At 39.5% G+C, this 20586-nt stretch overlaps 1 pseudogene; it reads left to right on the forward strand.

The window, feature by feature from the left end:
* The first annotated feature begins 960 nt into the window (after positions 1 to 960).
* On the forward strand, positions 961 to 18801 carry LOC113029461 (xaa-Pro dipeptidase-like; annotated as a pseudogene).
* Positions 18802 to 20586: the final 1785 nt, after the last annotated feature.

Consider the following 20586-nt stretch of genomic DNA (forward strand, 5'->3'; position numbering starts at 1 on the left):
TGTGAATGGAATCATTGTCCTATTGCATGACTAAGTTTGGGCCAGACTTTATCTATTACACAGACAGCCTCACATTTTATTAGATAATACAATTATTATATTATTACGACTGTGGAATCGATAGTATCAGATAGCATCTACACCAATCAGCCGTTGCATTAAAAGCTTAACCTCACAATCTATGGACCCAAAGGATCCCAAAGGATTAATGTCTTGGTGCAGCCACCACAAAACACCTTCAGAGGTTGCATGTACATGTCTTGATGGCTCAGACTTCTTTTGCTGACACAAGGTGGACATAAATACTATAATGCAGGGTTTTTAATGAGTTGGCTGATTGCTGCATTTTAGGTTTAACATTAACGCTTTCATGCATAGTGGTCACAACAGTGGACAGCTATTCAAAGGCTGTTTTCTTGTATTTGTGTCAGTGTTGATGGTATACTTGTACATAAACCATTACATTGGACACTGATGTGTCACTCCATACCCTGCAACCCACTGGTGGCAGTGTATGTTACTATAGATGTAGGATGTGTTTTATTGTAGTTGTTGTTATTTAACCCTTTCATGCGTGAATTTTACCAACCTTGATCAGATTTTTTTTCTTAAGTATTTTTGCTTTGATCTTTTTATGCCTAAAGATGAATAAAAATACTTAAGAAATCCTGATTGAGGTTGTCACAATTCATGCATAAAAGGGTTAATAATGGAATTATGGAAAGGTTTGGTTTCTTTGGGAAACCAAATTCTATTGTGAGAAAATCAGAAGACAACACGGAATCATATCTCGGGTGTTGCATTAGGAGGACCATCTTGCATAAAAGTCTGGCAAAGACAAATATGCAGAACTGCATGCTGTGGTGACCGCTCGCATTTAAGGGAGCAGCTAAAAGTAGTTTAATCTTTGTGTGATACAAATATCAGGATATCAGAGAATAAGTAAATGATGCAAGCAGCATGGTCAGTGTGGTGATTGTGTTTGCAGGCTTGTGCTCTTTGATACAGGACAGTTATAATTTAGACTTCAATTATGAATCCTTTTCTCTACTCCACCCTGAGCCACGTTGAGATATTTTGTCTTTCTGTCCTTTCAGACCTGTCTACTGGCTGGGCAATGACACCCTGAGGGTGTTCTCTGCCCTTTTTACCGAGAACTGATGGTGACTGTGCCAGGGGCTGAAAGCCAAAGATAGTGTGATGCCAAAGTCAGTAGTGGTGCTGCAGGGAGGAGAAAAGGCACAGAGGTACTGCAGATGTCCTCTTTAGACAGGTAGGTACTTTGTAATTTTGGTTTTATTCATTCTTTCTCGGGCCTTAAGCCAGCAGTGAGTTTGCTCTTGGTTGTGTCTGATCACCCAGAGTGCATTTGATTTGAGTGGATAAACACCTCACTTGGTGAAAGTCAAGTTGCAAGTTTCTCCAGTTCTCATAATCAACCATACTCTGTCACAAGTATGCAGACCAACCTGCACATTGTATAGGAATCACTTATCTGTATGATCAGAATCAGAATACTTTATTGATCCCTGGGGGAAATTATTTTTTGTTACAGTGCTCCATTATAAACCAACATTAAGACAAGACAGACAATACGCTAACTAAGAATAGTACAATATATACATATATATACATACATACATAAGTCACTCATAAATAAATAGCTGGAAAAGAAACATGTGTAGTTGTAGCAGCAAACAGTGTGTTAAGTGGATGCGATGATCTTGGGTTTTCCACCACGTGAATTTGAACAGACATCAGTTGCCATATTGAAGGTTATTTTTGATGTCACAAGTGGCCTGACAATGGGAAGCTCTTATATTTCTTTTGAACAAAGCTAGCTCATTAATCCTGTAACTGATTCTTGAATTGTACAGGAGTCTTTCTTCCACCGGGCTTTTGGAGTGACTGAGGCTCACTGCTTAGGAGCCATTGATGTGGACTCCTTTCTTTTTGTTCCTAAACTGCCCGAGAGCTATGCTGCTTGGATTGGAAAGTGAGTCACACTGATCCTCAAAGAGCTGTGTACAAGGCCAACACCATCACCAGCTAGTCCATAGCAGTGAGCTGAACCTTCAATATTATTATTGCCAAATTTAATTTAATATTTGGTATCATTATCTAAATTGCCTCAGGGCTGTTTGACTACAGCACTGCTGCAGAATTGCAAGTTCACATAGAACAGTACATTTGTATTTATTTACTTAAATAGCTACAAAATTATGTGAAATTGCAAATTTGATCGCTCCACTTTAAAAATTGTGAATGTGACACGTTATGGATTAAATAAATGTTGCTCCACATCGATTGTTAACGTGTTTAAGATGATCAACATTATAATGTGATACTGACCATCTGACCATTTGCTTTTCCCTTATCTATAAACGTAAAAGAATCTTTTGTCATTTTATTATAAAAAAAATAATAATAACTGTCACTCAAAAGTAATTTGGTAAGCACTTTATGTTCTGCACTATTTTTCTGCATTATTTTTTTCCTCCGAATTCTGTCCTCAAAACTGGACTTCAAAGTTATAACATAACCCATCAGTTTTGTTTTAAGAGAGCCTCTTAAAATCTCTTTGACTTCATGTGTATAGTTTGCTAAGTGCACTTGTTTTTGTCGGTTTTATGTTTTTCATTTTTTGACACGATCTTTCCTAAAGAGCACTTGAGGGAGAAGTATGCTGTTGATGAGGTGTACTTCACCTGTAAGTCTGTCAGTGTTGGTTCTACAGTCCAGCCTCTCTGGTGTGGTCAAAGCATCTTACAACCTTAATTTGGGGCAAAGGTAAGAAACTCTTTGAACAACTTTTATCATATTTGACTTCTGCTTTTATACATCAGTTTTTATATCCATGTAACTATTTAAATTAAAGGTAATTTAGATAATGAATCAAAATTGGTGCCTAGAGCTGTTCAAGATGAATAGTGAGACTTGCTTTTAGAAGGACATTGATTAAACAGTCTAACCTTTCAGCTCCCCGGTACAAAGTCAGTATGATGTATAATTATACTGATGTGTGAAAAGTACAGTTAATAGTCGGGTGTATTCACAAATAGCAGGTGGCCTTGATGTGTTCTGCCTCCTGCATGCTCTACCCAGGCAGCATCTGAGCCTAAATTAAATGCACTATTTTCAGTTATGACAGCTCTGCTGATATATGCCATTTCTTGCTCTGTGCCACATGTGAGAAGTTATGCCTGGCTCATTTAAACTATAATAAAGAAGGGAGTTCCAAAGAGGAACAATATTCACCACATCAAAATGTATTAATCATAATCATAAAAAATGTGAAAGAGAATAGGAGTTAGCCTAAGGGCATGTGTGGCTTAAACTAGGGATAACTACAACACAATCAAACCAAAGCAAATGAAAGCAAACCAAAAAAAACAAAACAAAGCAAAACACATCTGGGTGCTTGAAAGGGATCAGTCAGAGAGAGGGAGAGTGTGAGAGAGACATCTTGGAAGGCCACGGGCTTGTATGGGCTCCCAAGCAGCTGAAATAATTTCCTCTATTAGAATGGAAGAGCTGTCAATTAAGACCTAAAAAATAAGGAGGTAACAGGCAGGCCCAAAAACCAAGACTGACACAAGGCCTGGGGCTGTCATAAAGGGCAACTTCAAAAAGTGTAATAATCTGATTCTCCTAACATTTTTCAGAAGTTTATGTGTTTAAAAATGCTGATGTTGTCTCAAACTAAATTTAGATTTTTGTACTGTGTACTTGGGCGATATCCCATCAGCAGCCTCCTTAAAGGACAAATTTTTGATAAACATCCTGTTGGGAGCTGGCAAAAAAGCGCTTACCAGGAGGTGGCTGGAGAAAGAGCCCCCAACAAAGAAAGATTGGATAGGAATAATGGAGGAAATATATAGAATGGAAAAACTTACTTTTTTTTTAACCTCAAAATGGACCAATTTCATAAAAACTGGAGAAAGTGGGAGAGATTTGTTGAAGGTGGTAACGTGGGATGAGATATTCATGCAACTACTGGAAGATGGAAGGTCTACTAAGGACGTGGTCACGTTTGTTTTTTTTTTGTTTTTTTTTTAAGGTAGTTTATAAAAGAGACTGGAAATACCCTTCCGAAAATGATCAGGGATGGACTGTAAAGTGCTGAGTGGACAGTAGTAAAAACCCAACGACATGGGACCTGATCTGCGGGTTTCACTGTGCCATTATGTTATTGTTAGTGCATAGTATCTTTATTTGTTTGGTTGTTTGTTTTTTTTGTTTTTTGTTTTTCTTTTGGGGGGGGGGTGTTGTTTTTTTGTTTGTTTGTTTGTTTGTTTGTGTGTATTGCTAAATTAAAGTACCTTTTTATAAAAGAGCTTATGAGGTTCTCAGTGGCAGAATATAATCTGCAATAAGACGTTATTTTTTAGCAAAGCCAAAGGAAAATAAGAAGGTACAATCTGCACAGAAATGAAAATTTGTGAGATATATGATGAATTCTGATTTTACAAACTTTTCCCTTCCTATTTTTTTCTGTTTTCATATCAAAGCTGAATGATACAGGGCTGGTGGTCCATAAAGATGACTGAGGCTCAAATTTTGTATCTCTATATGTAATCATGGGAAAAGAGGGATTTGTGTTTGGTCTAAACACACCATGAGGGTGAAGCGATGATCATGAGCTGTTTGTTTGGTTTTTTTACTGTTTTTGTTTTTTTCATGTGGATGACTGTCATAATTACAAAACTTTCAATAAAAAACAAATGCTGATGTTGCTTTTGAAAAAGAATCCTCACTGTGCTACTTCTTCTACAGTAGGCATGAATGCATGCCTTGTTATGGCAGGTCCCGTTTCATTTATATCTTGTGAGAAAGTCATGTTATTGAAATTTTAAATGAACATGCATTTAAAAGTTTAAGATCACCTGTGATATGATAATAGGGACCTGTGCTGATATTTCTGTGGGATGATGTGAAATCCCAGAGGACAGTTCACAACCCAGTTTTTGGCTCCCCCAAATCACATGGAGCATCACAGCAACAATCCGTTTGGTGCAACAGTTCATTAGAATGCACAATGGTGAAAGATCTCAACCACCAATACTCTTAGGGGACTTTTATATTGAATTTTATTATTTAAATTTGTAACGTGGAATTTAATTTACTTCATTTTGGCAGCCCAGTGGGAAAAATGCAATCAAGTTCAGGCTCTTTGTAATTGCATGTTTTGAGAGACTGGGAAAACGATTATGTCTATCAGTGTTGACAGCAGATTCCCAGGGGAGCTGTACTGGTGGATTGACAGCACCAGAGCTATTCTGGAGGTGTTCATGTTAACAAATCATAAAATATATGCAGAGTACAATATAAGAGCATTGACGGCCGAAAATTTGCCTATAAATTGGTAATAAATGATCACATAATTTTACAATTATTTCCATATTTAAACTTTGTCCTATTGATGATTTGTTCTTCAGATTATATTTCAGGTGATTTTACATCTTCGTACCTGCCTGGGTGTTAGATACCTTTATTAATCACAAGTTAAGACACAACTCATCTGCCAGTTTTTCCATGAAGTAATACCAGCTAAACACAGCAAGTAAAATTGGAAAAAGTAAACTGCATGACCCACAGCTGAGATCTAGAAAAGACAGAGTTGGTGGTGTTCAGCATTCATGTGACAGTGCTACTTATAGACAAACCAAGAGGAGGACAATATTTCTTTCTTATCCAAAGCAGGTCATGAATATTTTAGGCAGTGCTCAGACTTGGGAGGTATTCATGCACACATACTTCAGGGCAATACCCTGCTTAAAATTCTGGCAATTTACCTTTAAATACTTGAATTTGTGATGTAAAAGTATTTGGTTTTCATCTTTATTATTTATTTTTGGGAGAGTGTTTTTAGTTTCCATATCTTTGGCTCTCTTAAATAATAGATGCAGTTCTACATCCATCAGGTTACATTTGCCTTCTTGGCTGCAAATAAGCTGTTGAAAGAATTCCGTGGACTTCAAAGTTCTTTCATCTTGCTTTAGTTGACTGATGTGTGTTTTACTCCTTAGATTTACAACTACTGCTAACATTAACGGTTTTTCATTCATAAACTATAACCCCAATGCCAGAAAAGTTGGAAAGCTGATCAGAATGTAAATAAAAACATACAACGAGTGAGACATTTTACTATTTCATTAAAAATACAAGTTCATCTTGAATTTGATTGCAGCAACATGTCTAAAAAAAGGTTGGGGTGGGGGGGGAAACAAAAGGCTGTAAAAGGCTGATACTTAAAAGAAACAGATGGAGTAAGATTTTGCTAACTAATTAGATTAATTGGCACCAGAAGAGTAACATAACGGAAGATAAAAAAGAGCATCTTGGGGATGGACTTGTTAGAGTTTCGCAGAGGTAAAGATGGGCAGAGGTTCATCGGTTTCCAAAATACTTCATCTCCAAATTGTGGAACAGTTTCAGAATTAAGTTCCTCAATGTAAAATTATGAAGACCATTGCACAGTACATCAACAGTACATTGCACAGGTCGGGTCTTAGACTCCACCTCTCTGGGAACTCCCAGGCCCTCCAAAGGGTGGAGGTCTATCTCCCCTCACCACACTCCCTGCCGGTGACCGATGCCCTCAGGGGTCGGTACATTGGTGGTTCTTGGTGTCCGGGGCTGGGCGCTCAGGTATGTACCAGCTCACTCCCGGTGGCTATTTGGCGGGGCCTGGTGCCTGTTGCTCGGTCAGGCCTCTTCCGGGGCGCGGGTGGCCCTCAGGCCTCCGGCCTCTGGGCCTGCGGCTTGGTTCACTGTGGCACAGCTGGCTGCCGGCAGAGCTGGCGGGCACGCCGGTGCAGCCCCCTCTAGCTTCTGCTCGGTGGCTACTGGGTGACCCCTCGTCTGGGGATCCTTAGCCCTTCCCATGAGGGTGGCACGGATGCCCCTCCGGTGGTCCTCCTTGGGCTCTCGCACTCTGGGGCCTCTGGATGTCTGGGGCCTGGATCTCCTCCATGCCTGCTTCATGCCCTGGGGGACAGGGCTATGGCTCTCTACATCCTCTTGCAGACCATTACATGTGGAAACCATTTGAATACAAGCGCGCTGATCCACACAGGTGTGCACACGGGTGTTCACTGTTCGTAGACTTAAATCACACCTTTCTTGGCTGCTACTTCAAAGCACATTGTGTGCTGTCTGTCCTGCGTGCTGCACAACAACATTGAATATTTAGTATTTACTGCTGTTTACACTTAGCTAGATTAATGCGATGGTGTTGTGTTTAGTATGTTGCTTTGGTTTTTTTTGCTTGTTTTCTATTCTTTCTCTCTCAACAGGTGTTTTTCTTTTCCTTCCTCTTTCTTTCTCCCTTTCCTATCCCTCACTCATGTCTGTCCCGTCTGTAACAACTGAAGATAAAATTAAATAAATAATAAAAACAAAGGTCGATTAAATGGACCAATACGGCAATGCCATGATGATCCATTTGGCAAAATAAATCCATTGGGTATCGTTGTTGGTCTTCAGACAACAATTCTGACGGCTAAAGAACCAAATGGGACAGGCAAAAAAACCCCCAAAAAAACCAGTACATTGCACAGTACTATTGCACAGTACATCAACAGTACATAATATCATCAACAGATTCAGCGAATCTGGAGAAATAACTGTGTGCAAGGGACAAGGCTGAAAATCAGAATCGAATGCCTTTGATCTTCAGTTCTTCAAGTGACAGACATGATTCTGTCATGGAAAACATCAAATCTCTTTCATTGCATTTATTATAAAAAATAATAATAATAAGCTGCTTAAAACGGCCTTTGATATGATTTCTCACACTATCTTTCTGAAAAGACTTGCATTCATTGGCATTAATCATACCCCCCTTGCCTGGTTCACCTCATATCATGCAGATCGCTCTCAGTTCATTAAACTCAAATCTTACTCTTCAGGTTCATTTTCTGTTTCTGCTGGTGTGCCCCAGGGTTCAGTATTGGGGCCTCTTTTATTCATTATTTACATGCTTCCACTTGGTCACATATTTTGGAAATACAACATTAACTTTCACTGTCACACAGATGACACTCACCTGTATATTTATTCCAAACCCAATTTCACCCTTCCACCCATCTCCCTTTCTGACTGTCTCATGGAGGTTAAATCATGGTTCTCCTCCAATTTTCTAAAACTCATTAGTAATAAAACTACTACTCATGAGCACAGCTTCCACACTAACCAAATCCCACAAGTTTTCCATTAATATTGACAACTCCTCCATCCTTCATTCCCCTCAGGTTAAGAGTCTGGGTGTCATCCTCGACAGTTTCGACATTTCAGTCTCATATTAATCACATCACCGATCCGCCTACTACCACTTAGATAACATCAATCGTCCCCAGCCTCCCAGCCCCATGCTGCTGCTATGCTTTTCCATAGCCTTGTCACTTCTCGGATTGATTATTGTAATTCTCTTCTCTTTGGTCTCCCTAACAGGTCCCTTCATGAACTGAAACTCCGGCAGAATTCTGCAGCCCAGATCATAATTTGCACACCCTCCAGAGAGCGCATCACCCCTGTTCTTCAACTGCTTCACTGGCTGCCTTTCAAAATATCACTTCTCACTTTCAAAAGTATCCGTGACCTGGCCCCTCCCTACTTATGTTATTTAGTCCACATTACTATTCCTTTTCATTCCTTTAGGTCTTTGTCCGCCACTTACCTTATTGTTCCCTCTGCCCAACTCACCACTGTGGGGCACAGAGCTTTCAGCCGTTCTGCCCCCTCAACTTTGAAATTCACTTCCTCCAGATTTCTGGAATATTGGCTCTCTTCCCTTATTTAAGTCAAAACTCAAAATCCATCTGCCTTCTTTAATACAACTGAAGTTAAGCTGCTAGAATGGATGAATGGATTTTAGATTTTGAGGATAAAGAGGGTTGGAATACAGTAAATACAAGAAATAATTTTAGCTTTATTAATAATAGTAACAGTACTAAAATATCACTTTATTATCTGTGTGCATTGAATTAGGAATCTATTAGGTGACATTTAGGCTGCTGGCAGAGGAGTAATAAAGTCTTTTGAGTTATATCATTCAGTGTGCTGCTGAGTGCTAGAGAGGCCACATAGGCACAATGGTTCCTTCTAAAATGACCTTTATTCTGCAGCCTGAAAGTAGCAGAAAATTTGTTCTTGTTAATTCTGCTGCACTGAACAGCAGATAGCTGATGTTGTGTCCTGAAACCAGCAGTTTTCCTCACACTGGTATGTACCAATCACTGAAAATAAGTGTGCAACTATTTGGTAATTTTTGCACTAATCACCCTCCTGCACGCTACTTTAAATTGGCTCCCAACTCATTTATATATATATATATATATATATATATATATATATATATATATATATATATATAGTGGCTGATATCCAGAAATCCTACCAGTGGCTGGACAAAGCTGGACTGAAAGACAGCACAGAGGCACTAATCATGGCAGCACAAGAACAAGCTCTGAGTACAAGATCCATAGAGGCTGGGGTCTATCACACCAGGCAAGACCCCAGGTGCAGGCTGTGTAAAGATGCCCCAGAGACAATCCAGCACATAACAGCAGGGTGCAAGATGCTAGCAGGCAAGGCATACATGGAACGCCATAACCAAGTGGCCGGCATAGTGTACAGGAACATCTGTGCCGAGTATAACCTAGAAGTCCCGAGGTCAAAATGGGAGATGCCCCCAAGGGTGGTGGAGAATGACCGAGCTAAGATCCTGTGGGACTTCCAGATACAGACGGACAAAATGGTGGTGGCTAACCAACCGGACATAGTGGTGGTAGACAAACAGAAGAAGACGGCCGTAGTGATCGATGTAGCGGTTCCGAATGACAGCAATATCAGGAAGAAGGAACACGAGAAGCTGGAGAAATACCAAGGGCTCAGAGAAGAGCTCGAGAGGATGTGGAGGGTGAAGGTAACGGTGGTCCCCGTGGTAATCGGAGCACTAGGTGCGGTGACTCCCAAGCTAGGCGAGTGGCTCCAGCAGATCCCGGGAATAACATCGGAGATCTCTGTCCAGAAGAGCGCAGTCCTGGGAACAGCTAAGATACTGCGCAGGACCCTCAAGCTCCCAGGCCTCTGGTAGAGGACCCGAGCTTGAAGGATAAACCGCCCGCAGGGGCGCGCTGGGTGTTTTTTTTTATATATATATATATATATATATATATATATATATATAAAACCTTTGTTTAAGCCCTAATATCACATTTGTTTTTTTTAGTTTTCAAAAAAACAAATTAACCATACACACCAAAAACTTTTTTAATGCTGTATAAACTTTTGAGTGCATAACATGGCACTATAATACCTTATTTGTCTGTGTATTTTTTTTCTGCAGTGAGGACAGAATACAGATAGTGGGTGCATTTGCCTCACCAACTGCCTCCTTTGATGGAGTTAGTATGTTTAATTTCACCAACTAGCAAGATAACTATCAACATAATTATACTTTCGTAATGGATGTTTTTATTTTTATTTTTTAACTAATGTTGCAGAAAACTTGATATACTGATTCCTGCTGACTAATTAAATTTGAAATGTAATTCAGTTAACCAAGCTGTCTCATGTTTGTTGATTATTACTTTAATTATTATTTTTATTATTTATACACTTTTTTAGCACCTTTCAAAAACAATGTTACAAAGTGCTTTGCAAGACAAGACATAATGAACAGCAGTAAAACATTTTCATTTTTATTTTTTTTAATTAGCTTCCAAGTGGACAACAGTCTTTTAAACCCACTCATGAATGCAATGGTAGGTAATTAAAATGTATTACTGAAGAAGTCCACTTAAGATAAGAATAAAAAAGCTTTTGCCTAAGATTGTATTTAGTCAGACTCTCACGAACCTCTGCAGTTATAGCTGCACAGTTGGGTAATGGCGTGTTTGCTATCAAAAACAGTGACTTCTCTTATAGACGTCTCTTTTTTTCCCCTTCCTCTCAATTTATGAGTGGGTCGGTGTAGATGTAATGGACTTCGTGCTTGCCTGGTTGTCCTTGGCATTAAGGTTTGCACCCTCCAGATGAATTGACATTTTCTAAAATGAGGAGGAATGCTTTTCAGGCACACCTCCTGGGAAGCAGGGCTTGATTGAACCCTCTGCCCCCTCTTCTTACTCCAGCTTGCATGGCTATCTTTTCATGGGCTTTCTTTCCCTTTTACGTTAATTACTGCCTGTGTTTGGGGTGAGTGCCCTGTGTTATTTATGTTGTTCATTTGTGGGGAAAAAAAACTTTAATTCGCTTCATTAATAAGCTACAACATGCGCACACAAAAAAAATATAATAGTATGAATCAGCAAGCACAGGAAAAATTTGATTTAGGTCTAAAACTTACATTAGTTGTGGACTGAAACATTTTCATCAGTTCTGCAGCAGTCGATTACAAAGTTTCCACTGGAATGACAAGATCTCATTTAAAAGCTGTGTGACACATGGTCCTTGCACCATTCCTCTTTTAGCAGTTTATATTAGGTTTATTTCAGTGTTGGCATTTTTTTTTCAAACTATGTCTGTTGGGTGTGTGGAATCGGTGTCATTTTGAGCTTGAATACCACAATCAGCAGCTGCAAAATAGCTGCTGATTGTGTTATAATGTAATCCACAATGTGGTATATATGTAATCCTGCTGGGTAATTGACCGTGTCAAAGTATAAATGCTTGTTCTGTGCCATTTAATAACTCTGTTATATATCACTTAAAGTACACACAAAGATCAGCCACTTGGGACAGCTCTCTATTGAGGATACTTGAAGCTATTTGTTATACATTACTTACATATTACATTTTTTTTGTGCATGTGAAAAGCTGTGCATAACTTCCCATTTGATGTGTCTGCTTACTAGAGAAGCTGTAAAAACTAATTGTGTCTGCAAGTTTCAAGATTGCATCTGAACCTGTCACAGACAAAAGCAAGCACTTTTGCTTTGACACAAACTGTTGACTCCATAAATTATATCGCAACAATTTTTTCCTCAAAAGACAGGAATATGGGCCCCCTCTTAGAAAAAAGAAAGTTTTCTTTAAGTGTAAGAGTTGTTTTCTATTTATTGCATGGCTGTAGATTCACTGTAATGTGCATTGAGTTTACTGGTCAGAGAGACAGCTGGTTACTCCTCCTTCTGTTTGTAGCCGTCTCATATGGAGCTGGAGGTCCTGTGCTACACCAACAGGATTTCCAGCGAAGCCCACAAAATGGTTAGATCCTCCTGAGTTAAACAAACCATCCTTGAACATACCAAAATTTCAAAAAGAAAGGATTCAAGGTGTTAGGATCCTTGTGATAATATTTGACCAATAAACTTTAACACTAAAGCAATTCCTTACGTCTTTCTTTAATGTTCATTGGAAATCATTTTTAGGAAAAACAGAAACAAGTAATTTTCAAGCTTGATAACTGCATATAGTTCTGCCCCCCTAATTAAAAATAGGGGGGCAGAAAAATATGAAATAGAGAGGTAAATGGGAATATTACTATTATTTTTTACATTTTACATTAGAAAGATGTAAGGGCTGTGTTTAGTGACAAGACATGGAAGCACAAGCAAATGGATTTATTCCACATTAACCTATGTAGATGTTATGCAGACACTTTCACTGTATTGTTGTGTGTGTGTGTGTGTGTGTGTGTGTGTGTGTGTGTGTGTGTGTGTGTGTGTGTGTGTGTGTGTGTGTGTGTGTGTGTGTGTGTGTACGCACACAACAATACAGTGAATGTATATATGGAATTAGCTGCCTATGGCTTTTAGTCAAGCCAAGACATTAGAGCAAAACACAGAAAAGCAATTTAAAATGATATTTCGGTTTATTTGGCTCATGCTTATTTTTATTTTATTATAAAAGCTATTATTTTAGTTTGGCTGACTTTCAATACTCTGCCGTCAGAGTAGCTTTCCATGAGACTTGTTTTTGTTTACCATGTGAGAGGAACTATTACCTGTAATAATCTTCTTGAGGTAACAGGTAATGCAATTTCCAGAAGAAGGGAAGCATGTACAAGTAGAGTAATTTTTACAAAAGTGGAGTTGGTCTTATGCAGACAGCACAGTCTGAAAAAGATAGGTGACTCCAGGGTGGTGGAAATGGTGCATGTAGCAAGGCAGCAGTGGATGGGGAGCAAGTGAAGGCAGAGGCAAGGATTAAATTGTAGATACTTAAAGATGAAGAATGATGCACAGAGTTCAGGGAGGAGCTGAGACAGGCTCTGGGTGGTAGGAAAGTGTCAACAGATGACATGGAAAGTATAGCTGAAGTGATGAGGGAAACATCCAAGAAGGTCTTTGGTGTATCATCTGGACAGAGGAAAGAGGGCAAGGAACTTGGTGGTGGAATGCAAAAGTACAGTAAAGCATTCATTGGAAGAGATTAGCAAAGAAAAAGTGGGATAGTCAGGGAGATGATGAAAGTAGACAGGAGCACTGGGAAGCTAAGCATACCAAAGGGGGAATGGAAAAGGAAGAGGCTATTAGTGAGTTGTATTTGAGCTGGACACTAAGTAAGGAGAAAAAGACTTGTATTGATTGGTTAGACAAAGAGATTTTGCTGGATGGTGCAGCCAGTCAGGGTGGTTAAGGACTGAGATGGAAATGTACTAATGAGTGAAAAGATGGAAGGAACACTTTAATAGCTGATTAATGAAGGAAACAGAGAGTAGGATGGATAAGAGAAAGCTGGTGAATCAGAAAGTGGACAGGGATTAGTAAGGCAGAAGTGAGGGCAACAATGAAGAGGATCAAGAGTGGAAAGACGGTTTGTCCTGTGGACATACTGTGCAGTGGAACAATGGTGATGAGAGGAGCTGTAGTAACTATGGATGAAGTGATGAGCCATACCATGAAGATATGAGGTATCAAGAGAATATCACAATGCCATTGTGCCTTTGTAAATACAGAGAAAGCACATGATCGGGTACCAGGAGAGGGACTGTAGTATTGTATTAGGAAGTCAGGAGTGGCAGAAAAGTATGTGAGGGTGGTGCAGGACATATGAGCACAGTGGTGAGGTGTGGAGTATTGCGACTGAGGTATTTCCTGTGCTTGACAATGTGGTGGTTAAAAAGTGAATGACTTCAACGAATTCTTAAAAAGCATGGAGTCAGGAAAAGGACAGCAAAAGTTCTTCTGCTAAAAATTATTTTTTCTTCTTTGCAGTCTCTTCCAACTCTACTGCTACACTAAAGGAGAAATGTGTCACAATTCGTATATGTGTGCTCTTCTGGAGAGGACAAGTGAACTTGAAACAAGGGAGCTCATATGACTCCTGTTTTAAAGTCACTACACTGGCTACCAATCAGATTTAGGTTCCATTTTAAAATTCTAGTTTTAACCTTTAGAGTACTACAGGGACAGGCCCCTCCCTGTATTGATGATTTGATTCGTACACATACCTCTTTTTATAACCTGAGGTCATCGAATCAAAACCTTTTAATGGTCCCCCACACTCGTTTTAGAATTCGAAAGGACCGATCTTTCCAAGCTGTTGCACTCAGACTGTGGAATGCACTATTTCTACGGTGTCTGGAGTCGGTGGAGACCTTCAAAAAGCAGCTAAAACCATTTTTATTTCAAAAAGCTTTTAATTAGACCAGGGTTTTTATGATGTATTTATAACTGTATTGTGTTTTCTTACCTTTCTTGTAAAGCACTTTGTGACACATGTCTGTGAAAGGTGCTATATAAATAAACTTTATTTACTTATTTACTTATGTGTATCTGTGCATCATGAGGATTTATTAATTGATCCATTACCTGATTTATTTCTAAGGACTTCATACAAACAAAGAAAGTACAGATGTACCTGCACTTAGATCAGTCAAATGCTTGCAATGATATAATTAATTATATCTGCTTTATGTCTGCACCAAATGTGGCACTCTAAGACAGACAAAAAGTTAGCCTTCAGTTTTTAGATGATGCCATGTTTGTTGAGATGCTTGAGCACAACTGGTGCAAAGTTTAGATTTCACTTTTGGACCATCTTTGTCAACAAAATACAGCCACACAAACGACTCCTCAAATATAAAATCTATTAATCTCGAGAAGATGTTTAGTAAATATAAACGTGAAATAAATTGGACCATTTTAGGTTAAGTTAGTTAAAAAGGTATTTTCAGTCTGATCCTCCTGGTGCAAAAATTAATGAACAAAGATCATTGATGTAGTGTTTTTGTCTTTGGGAGTCTAATGTCGGTGATTGTAGCATATTGATCAAACATTCGAGCAGCTAACCCTGAGACCATAGCCCTAGGCATTAGAGCACCACATACTTTGTTCCTTTGTTCTTTTAGAGCACAAAATGCTGAGTTTATGACATAGTTGAGCAGGCTCCATGCATCTCTTCTGTATCCCTGGTGACTTGTTGGCAAAACAAACCGTGCTCATTAAAAAAAATACATTAACATCCCCCCTTTAGCTGTGACCTAGCAGCATCATTATGGGTGAAAAATTGGGAGATGTTGTTAATCATGTTCTGGCCTTTTGTGTTAAAGGCCATGTATTGTGAACATTGTAAGGATTAGTTGCCCGTAGATGAAAGCATTTTTCCTGGTTAAACTAGGAGCTTAAAACAAAAGACTGGAATCTGTTTGATGCTTTAATGTATTCTCTTCTTTGAAGATTAATAGTTATTTATGTTTTATTACTAGTTGTCTTTTTAATGTATGCATTGTTTATTCCCACCAGTGTCATTAATCCGTCTGTCATCTATTATGGTCATCCTGGGGCTCCTAATGACAGGACGATTACAAATGGAGATATGTGGTGAGTACCTTTTTGGGGGGTGGGGGCTTTTTCTCCTACATGAGGAATTTTTCCACTCAACAATATTTAGTGAAGGCCATCAAGTGACATGGTTACGGTTCTTGTGACCTTTAGTGACTTCTGAAATCTATACACGTTTTTGCACTCAAGCATGTAAGATATGCAGTCTGTTTGACATGGGTGGAGAGTGCTATTGCTGTCCTCAGACATCACCTGCTCCTTCCTAGCTAACGGCAGGTTCAGAGGACCATCTATGAGGCCATCCTGAAATCTTCACATGCTGTAATGGCCGTGATCAGACCAGGCTATATTATTTTCTAATCAACTATGGAAATGGTCATGTAGAAAAACTTAAGGGTTACATGATAATATATTATAGAAATATGCTTTTGTTTTTAAGTACAAATCATAACTGTGATGTCTTTTTAAAATCTTTCAGTAGTTAGAAAAATATACAGTTGGAGTCTTGAAAATAATGTCCTTGTGAATTACACTGACAATTCAGTAAATTTTAAATAACATGCATAGTTACATTTTTAACACTTTTTCTGTTTATTGACAAAAATGTGTATTTCGAAGGTGTGAAGTGAACCGACATGCACGGCTTGGCTGACAGGGTTCACCTGGAAGAACTTGTAAAGATTGGCATCCTACATGGCAGCGTGAAGGACATGATGAAGGTCCACCTGGGCTCTGTAATCATGCCCCATGGCCTTGGACATTTGCTGGGTATTGATGTGGAGGATGTAGGAGGTTACCCTGAGGTTAGAACACAACTCATAAATTCTTAAGGTGGCCTACAATATAACAACTAGTCAGCAGTTATTTCCAGGACAGTCTTAGACTGGAGACAGTAGAGGATCAAAACGTTTCTGTTCCTGGAATATTGATGTGTCATCAATGATAAAGAGACCAATGGTGCAGACGTGAGAGAGGAGCAAAAAGAGGCAAAGCTGTGAAGAACAAGTTCAGGATGAGGGCAGCAGTGAGGGGAAGATAAAATGTTGTTTGAACTGTGAACATAAATAGTTTCATGCTGCAGTGGAGGGATTTGTACTGATATGCAGTAAATAAAGAAGACAGTTAACAGTATTTCCAGTAGAACTGCTAAATCTTCACAAGCTAAAATCAACAGTAAGAGAAACACACTTTTGGGGGGGGGGGGGGGGGGGTCAGCTGAATGCAATCAGCATTCCTAATTATTTAAGACCATGTATGTGAGGAGCAGGGTTTTGAATTCAATTCTGGATGCAACAGGGAGCCAATGAAGGGAAGCCAATACAGGATAAATCTGCTCTCTCTTTCTAGTCCCTGTCAGTACTCTTGCTGCAGCATTTTGGATTAGCTGAAGGCTTTTCAGGGAGTTTTTAGGAATTCCTGATAATTACAGTAGTCCAGCCTAGAAGTAATAAATGCATGAACTAGTTTTTCATCATCACTCAGAGACAGGATATTTCTAATTTAAGAGATGTTGCGCAAATGGAAGAAAGCAGTCTTACATGTGTGTTTAATATGTGCATTGAAGGACATGTCTTGATCAAAAATGACTCCAAGGTTCCTCACAGGGTTACTGGAGGCCAAGGTAATGCCATCCAGAGTAAGAATCTGGTTATATACCATATTTCTAAGATTTTCAGGGCCGAGTAAAATACCAATAATTTACAATAATTTCCTTCTCTCACCCCAACTAGTTGCAGCATGGCCCCGCCCCTCCCTGAGCCTGATTCTACCTGTTAAAAAGGAGTTTTTCCTTTCCATTGTCGCCAAAGTGCTTGCTCATAGGAGGTCATATGATTGTTTTGGTTTTCTCTGTATCTATTATTGTAGGCTCTACTGTATAATAGAAAGCACCTTGAAGCGTCTGTTGTTGTGATTGGCGTTATATAAATAAAATTTAATTGAATTGGAAAAAAAAGAAACCGAGTGTGGAAATACCTTAAATCTGCGTTATTTCTGACAGCCGCCAGATCAATCCTTGAATGACAGATCATTCTTAAATGGTTTGACAAACAAACAAAAACCTTCTTCTGAAAATGAGCAAAACCACCCAGAGAAAAGCTTTGAATTCTTTCAGGAATCCTGGGGAACTGCTGCTAAAGACCAATATAAAAACTACAAGAAAGTCTGGTTTCTTTACTGTACTGTAGCTTAAAAAAGCCTCAATTTAGTCAGTGTACATTCACCACTACTGTTATTTACTGTTTAGGGCACTGAGTGAATTAACGAGCCTGGATCGAGGAATCTTCTGATGGGCCACCTGGTGCAAGAATGGATGGTTCTCATGGTGGAGGCTGGCACATACTTAATCAGCCACCTGCTGGACCAGGCTGGCTAACCCTGCCCAGAGCTCCTTCATCAACAATCAAGTGCTGGCTCACTTCTTTGGTTTTGGCGGGATTGGTATGCTTCTTTTTGTTTATGTTGGACCAATATGGTAACAGAACATAGGGCCAACTAATACAGAAATGAATTCAGCACAAAGTATGCACTTGATACTTGTACTGCAGTATGTCAGGATTGGTATTCTTTCATGATTTGCTAAAGGCCACATGTGCAACTTTGAAGAAAAAAGCTATAAAGACAGGATAATTTCACTTTAAGCATGAATACATCAGCGAGTTTAAAATTTAAAGCCCAACTATCTCTAAAATATGTCTATCAGGCCTGACTTTCCATGTCTTTTTACTTTGTCTTGTCTTTAAACACACACTTGCATATAATCACTTGCTTTGGGTGTGGACAAGTCAGACACTGTTGCATGTAGTGAATGAATTGAATAACTAACATTTTAACATATTTTTGATCAATTCAAAGTCATAACAGAACCTAGATTCTTATAGATTTTATAAACAACTTTATGAGCTGGAAATGATTATGGAGAATCACAAATTAGCTTTAACTAATGGTGTAAAACTAACTTATTTTTGTGTCAGAACCATGTTGGGAAATTTCAATTTCATATTGTGTTTTCATTGTCAATCTTGTGTGACTTTTTTGTGCAGTAAGTGGACTTGGTGATGTGAAGTGAAATGCCATGAGCCATGACATCACTATAAATAACATTAGGGCCTTCAGTTATTCTATTATTTGTGACTCATGTTAGTGAGAAGAATTAATATTAAACTAGTGCTCAGACCTTGCATAGTTGAGCTAGAAGTCAATCAACATATTTTTTTTTTACTTCATTCACCTATTAATTATATAAGTAAATAATGTAACCATTGTCAAGTTAGAATCAAAAATGCTATGCTCAAATTAAGCATCAATATTAACTAATAGGCGACCGTGACTCAGGGGGTTGGGAAGCGTATCTGTAACCGGATGGTCGCCGGTTCGATCCCCGGGCTCTCTGTCCTGGTCGTTGTGTCCTTGGGCAAGACACTTTACCCTCCCGCTTACTGGTGTGGGCCAGAGGGGCCGATGGCGCGATATGGCAGCCTCGCTTCTGTCAGTCTGCCCCAGGGCAGCTGTGGCTACAACCAAATTCAAATTTTATTTGTCACATACACAGTCATACACAGTACGATATGTAGTGAAATGCTTGGACAACTGCTCGTGACCTAAAGAAAACAAAAAAGGAAAAGGCTATGAATAAGATAGGAAATAAATATGAAAAATTAAAAAGGGTAAATTTAACTAGGAAGGAATAAAATATAAATTAAGGTTAAAAATGAAATAACTGTACAACACAAATTAGAATGAAGGGTAAATTTAACTGGGAGAATAAGATAAAATATATAAATTAAAGTTGAAAATAAAATAACTGTACAACAAAATACACAATATAGAACTATATAAGAATGTATGAAGAAATATAAATAAATATATACACAATAACAGCAGCGTGATTTAAGTAATGAAGTGAAACAATGTCCAGAATGTCCAGTGTGTGTAAGAACCATATGTGTGGGTCAGTACTGTGTGGTGGTGTGATTGAGAGACCGTATCGCCTGCGGGAAGAAGCTCCTCCTCAGTCTCTCTGTGTTGGTCTTCAGGGAGCGGAATCGCTTTCCTGACCTCAACAGAGAGAACAGTCTGTTGTTGGGATGGCTGAGGTCCTTCACGATCTTCCTGGCCTTGGTCCAGCACCGCCTGCTGTAGATTGAGTGCAGGTCAGGGAGCTCGGAGCGGATGGTGCGCTCAGCTGACCGCACAACCCTCTGTAGAGCTCGTCTGTCCTGCATGGTGCTGTTCCCGAACCAGGTTAAGATGTTTCCCGTCAGGATGCTCTCTATGGTGCACGAGTAAAAGTTCCTGAGCACCTTGGAGGGCAGTTGGAAGACTCTCAAGCGTCTGAGGTGGTAGAGACGCTGACGGGCCTTTTTCACCACGGTGTTGATGTGACAGGACCATGACAGGTCCTGCGTGATGTGAACTCCGAGGTATTTGAAGCTGTCCACTCTCTCCACTGGGCACTCGTTGATGACAGGGGTCTGGTAGTTCCTTTCCTGCTTAGTGCTGAAGTCCACTATCAGCTCCTTTGTCTTACTGACGTTTAGAAGGAGGTTGTTCCTCTGGCACCAGTTCTCCAGATTCCTAATCTCCTTCAGGTAGGCCGTCTCGTTGTTATCAGAGATCAGGCCCACCACGACGGTGTCGTCAGCAAACTTGATGATGGTGGTGGAGCTGGTAGTGGCCACACAGTCATATGTGTACAAAGAGTACAGCAGGGGGCTCAGAACACACCCCTGGGGGGCTCCAGTGCTGAGAGTGGTGGAGGCTGAGACATGTCCGCCCATCCTTACTGCCTGTGGTCTGCCAGTTAGGAAGTTGGAGATCCACTGACACATAGATGAGCTGAGTCCCAGATGCT

Source organism: Astatotilapia calliptera, chromosome 1, assembly GCF_900246225.1.
Source record: "Astatotilapia calliptera chromosome 1, fAstCal1.2, whole genome shotgun sequence".
In the NCBI taxonomy this organism is placed as follows: Eukaryota; Metazoa; Chordata; class Actinopteri; order Cichliformes; family Cichlidae; genus Astatotilapia; species Astatotilapia calliptera.